We start from the raw sequence: 5,391 nt of genomic DNA, 5'->3' as shown, positions 1-5,391 counted from the left end.
GATAATTAGAGTAACCTAGACACAATATAATCATGATAATTAGAGTAACCTAGACACAATATAATCATGATAATTAGAGTAACCCTAGACACAATATAATCATGATAATTAGAGTAACCCTAAACACAATATAATCATGATAAATAGGATAAATATCCTAACAATTTATATATATTACTAATGAAATTATATGCAGCTTTGTGGTTATGTATTCGTATTTTTCATAATTAAATAATATAGCTTTGAAGTTGCAGTGTGCCTATTAAATATGAGAACTAAGAAACATGGCACTAATTCTACAGGAACTGATAGATGAACTGGATATATATATTCTAGAATATGACCGAGTAGGGTATGGAGAAAGTGATCCAAACCCCAAACGCTCACCGAAAAGTGAAGCACTTGACATTGAAGAGCTGGGTGATCAGTTATAGACAGGGTCAACATTTTATGTGATTAGAGTATCTGTGGGGTCATATGCTACCTGGAGTTGTTTGAACTACAAAATATAAATTTATGAAACCATGTTTGTTTTCACAAATGATACAAGAAATCACAGATTACATTTCCATGCACATGGTGTTTGGCTATAGAAAAAAGGTCAATTTTGTTATTATTTGTGAGAAAATGCAAACAAACTGGTCAAAATTTTCCCTTTTATTGTTTGAAATAGAGTATTAATTTGAGCAAAAGGTAAACATTGGTGCAGGCTAGTAGGTGTAGCTATGATAGCTCCAGTGGTAAACTATCAATGGCCTTCATTTCTTGAGAGTCTGATAACAAAGGATTATAGGAGGAAACTCATCAAGTGTGCCATGTTGCTTGCAAAATATTTTCCAAGACTTTTGCTCTGGTGGGTGACTCACAAGTGGATGCCTTCAAATTCTGTCGTAGAAAAAAACCCAGCTTTTTTCAACAAAAGAGATATAGATATCTTAGAAACTATTCTTGGGTTTCCAACGCTTAGCAAGGCAAGTTACATGTTTATTTCTCTTGTTCTACTATGTGAATATAGATAGATAGATTCTGGTTGGAGAAGAAGATGAAAGATAAAATAAACTAAAGTTTTCTCATACATTGAAACTAAAATTGGTTTAGCATAAGTTAAGACCAACTTTTAAAGAAGTTAAATAAGACAACTCCTATAAAGTGGTTCATTTCTTAGTCAAACTCATCAGAGAAACTGCTTTTGAATATGTAAATAGATCATGGAAGAACATATTTGAGGTAATTGTATATAGATGTTTCCACTATAAGGAAAAATTAAGGGAACAAGTTGTTTTTGACACTCTCAGGGATGATTGTAGTAAAAGGCTTTGAATTAATGTTTTTGAACATTGCACTTAGGTAATTAATGTTTTATTAACTAGCAACCATTTTAGTTAAAAGCTAAGAAAGAATAAATTAATGTTTCTGAACATGTCACTTAGATAATTAAGTTGCAATTTAAATTTGAAAACTGACTAAATGTCTTAATTTTCGTATATTAGACTTGTCATATGTGTGAGGAAAACTTAAAAACTGCAAAAAGGTTTTCTGATGGTTGTGTGGAACAATAGAAGTACATAAACTATATTTTGTTTGAATATTTAATGCACATGAAGTTAAGCCCATAGTGAATGCTCTGCTTAATCTGGAACAGTAAGCTGCCTAAGCTGTCTTTCATATGACATAAGCATATTGTCATTGTTCAACTTATAAGTTACCTTGTCAACTGAATTTTAAGAATAAATTTGATTGTACTTGAAGAGAATCATCATAGTTTCTCTTTCATTATATGATGTTTAATACAGAAAATCATTTGTAACAGGGATAATTTATGGAGTTCTCCAAGTCTTGGCTTAGCTATTTGCTTTGATATGTCAAAATAAGAATTTGCACCAATTACCTTATGCAAAGGAAAGTTACGTTTTAACATGTATATCTTCCTTTGGTATTGGCTCTAAATTTTCCTTGAACATTGTTGATGGCTTTACAGGTAACTGATTTGTTTCATTTGCATCAAAACATGGATGGTCACATAAGACAAGCCAAGGAGCAAGCTCTAATCATACACTCACAACAAAAACGGTTTGTCTCCTTACTGGGATAGATCCTAACTTTCACAATCTTGCTGCCCGCGACTTTTTCTCCTGCTTTCTTGCTTTCTTTGATATGATAAATACAAACCCCTATAATAGAATTAATCAATCCCTCAATACTTACACAAATGAGGTTGGCAAAAAATAAAGTGGGTGTGATATATATATATATATATTTCTATCCAAAGATGTATAATCATGGTGTGAGTATAATATAATATAATATTATATACTTGAAAGAAAGGGTGAGACATTTAAATTGTTTATTAATTATGAATTACGTGAAAGAAAAGTCGTGATACTAAGAGAGAGTCTGTGAGAGTAACGTGATGTTGTCTAATAACAGAGTGTGTATAAAATATTATAATATGTTGGTTAGTAGGTGTTGTGTGAGGAAATTGGTGAATGATAGTTATGGATTTTATAAATAGGTGTTTTAAGTAGTGTCATGGGAGAGAAAAGTGAGAGAAAACTTATGATATAGCATGTCTTACAAGGAGAGAGAGGAGATATGGTTTGTGATGAAGAGATATTGTATACCGTAGCCAACTAGTCCTGAATCGATCATGAGCACAAGCCAAAGGGATCAAGAAGGAAAATTAGTGTTGGTTTCAATCAATTAGTGGAACCAACACTAATTTTCCTTGTTATTAGCACAGTCGAAGGAGCTTCTTTCCCTTCTTTCCCTTTCTCAACTTCAGCTCAACAACCTTGCTTTTGCCTCAGATGCTGGCAAAGTATTTGGCTTTTTATCTGGCCTGGCTTCTGTCTACTTACCCCTTTGGCTTGTGCTCATGATCGGTTCAACTCTTGGACTAGTTCGCTACAGTATACGATATCTCTTCATCAGAAACCATATCTCCTCTCTCTCCTATTGGCATGTCTTCTTTCTTACTGTTTTAACAGGAAACAACATTTGTTGGATTAACATTGTCTGCTATGTCATCATCATCAGGAACTTCCCATTTGATCGCCAAGTTGCTGTGGGGATAACAACTAGTTACCAAGGGTTAAGTGCTAAGGTTTATAGCACCATTGTTGATGTTGTGGGACATAAAAAATGGCCATAGTCTTTCTCCTTCTGAACTCAGTTTTGCCTCTACTAGATAGCCTTATGACAACTCCTGTAGTTAGAGAAATTAAAGTAATAGGTCCCAAACACAATAGGATAGGATTTGATGTTATGTTTTCCATAACCATTGTCATTGGTATTTATGCTGTCATGACCAGCTTGAAGTTTTTCTCAAACAAATTATCTCCACTGGGTAGCCTTATAGGTATTCTAGTGTCCTTTTTCATGCTTTGTTAGTTCCACTTTGCATGATGATCGTGGGGTCATGACGTAAAAATACAGAAGAACAAAATGTCTATAATTTAACTTGGGAGGATGTACATGATAAAAGAACAAAGAATGAGGTGAGAGAGAATGATGAAAGTGAAGAAGTTCATGATATGATGTAGGTGTAAGAGAAGAAGTTCATGGTGTAAGAGAAGAAGTCGGAGTAAAGTTATTGCTGAGAAGATTAGATTTCTGGTTATACTCCTTTGTATATTTGTTCGGTGCAACACTGGGGTTGGTGTTTCTTAATAATTTGGGGCAAATAGCCGAATCCCAAGATTACTCTGGAACTTTGGTGTCTTTGTCTTTTTTTTGGGTTCTTTGGACGTCTCATGCCATCTGTGTAATAGATTATTTTTCCAGGTAAACAATTCATTTTTTTTATCTTCTTAGCTATTCGTATCTAACACCAACCAATGAAGATCAACCTGCTATTAAAATTTTATTGACATTTTTGTTTATGATGATATGCAGTAAAAATAGATATGCCATATCAAAATCAGGTTATATGATGATATTGATGGTTCCAACTACTGGGGTTTTTCTTACTGCTGAACAAGAATCACTTTGCCTTGTATATTAGCACTGCCATAATTGGAGTGTGTACTGGTGCAATAACTTCAATTGCTGTGTGTGTCAATGACCACTGAAGTATTTGGAACCAAGAATTTCTTAGTGAACCATAATGTGGTGGTAGCCAACGTTCCTGTGGGGTCCCTTTTTCTTGGATACTTGGCTGCTATGGTTTATCATAAGGGAGGGAATGAAAATGGAAAATGCATGGGCATGGAATGCTACAGGAACACATACATCATATGGGGTTCCCTTTCTTTCTTTGGCACTTTTTTGGCTTCCATTCTACATGCTCGGACTCGCAAGTTTTACTCACCTAAACAGTAGGATTTATTTATATATATATATATATATATATATATATATATATATATATATATATATATATATATATATATATATATATATATATATATATATATATATATATNATATATATATATATATATATATATATATATATATATATATATATATAACATGGATGTATACGTTTTTCATACAATCTAATATACACGGCCGTATACTATTATCTTCTACATGCCTTATAAAGCATTGCATTGTCATTTTTTTTATATTATGGATGTATCTTTTTCAGTTTTAAAGTGATTTTACTTATTATACTCCATAAAAGAAAACCATGGTAAAAAAAATATATATATAACTTGATAAAGTCTGGTGTGTTTGTAATTTGTTTTATCTTGTATTGCATGAGCAGTGATCAAAGGAAAACAAAATCAATGAATACCCTATGCATAAGATACCACACCTTGGGAGAGATATAAAGAAGAGAGATAAATGTAGGTATAATAAATTGTGTGAATAGAATGAGAGAATAATTGCAAATGTTAATTGAACACTAATCAGTGCTTTAGATAGGTATGTAGACCATTTCAATGATGATTAATTAAAATTATAGGCCAAACTGTAGCACACCTATCAAATATAACGATTGACATATAGATTTAGTAGGTTGTGAAGTGCCCTTATGTATTTGTGATACGAGAATGGACAACAATATAGCTTAAACTGTGAAATCTTTTCATATTTACATCTATACTAATAAGAAAACTATCGTCTACATTAATCAAACTCTCTCTTTATTTACATAAATTTCATAGAATAGTCCAAAGCTGTTTATATGTAAAAAATAGTGATGTTGGTGTTAAAAATTATTAAACCATCTTTTATATATATATATATATATATATATATATATATATATATATATATATATTATAGTAAAAATGCATTTAATGTGTGTTCATTGTTATCCAGTGATAATAAAAATATAAAATTGAATTCTTCTATTTATTATTAAAATAAAAAATATTAAATTTATGGAAAATATATTTTCTAAAGATAATTTTAAAAGAAGTTTATATATATATATATATA

The 5,391-nt window shown here is 31.4% G+C and overlaps 2 pseudogenes; both read left to right on the top strand.

Moving 5' to 3' along the window:
• LOC106754888 overlaps positions 1-1,320 on the top strand; it is a 30,091-nt pseudogene extending 28,771 nt beyond the window's left edge.
• Positions 1,321-1,966: 646 nt separating this feature from the next.
• Positions 1,967-4,320, top strand: LOC106754887 (annotated as a pseudogene).
• The last annotated feature ends 1,071 nt before the right edge of the window (positions 4,321-5,391 follow it).

Source organism: Vigna radiata, unplaced genomic scaffold (assembly GCF_000741045.1).
Source record: "Vigna radiata var. radiata cultivar VC1973A unplaced genomic scaffold, Vradiata_ver6 scaffold_276, whole genome shotgun sequence".
Taxonomy (NCBI): domain Eukaryota; kingdom Viridiplantae; phylum Streptophyta; class Magnoliopsida; order Fabales; family Fabaceae; genus Vigna; species Vigna radiata.
This window is presented reverse-complemented; position numbering and strand designations above follow the sequence as displayed.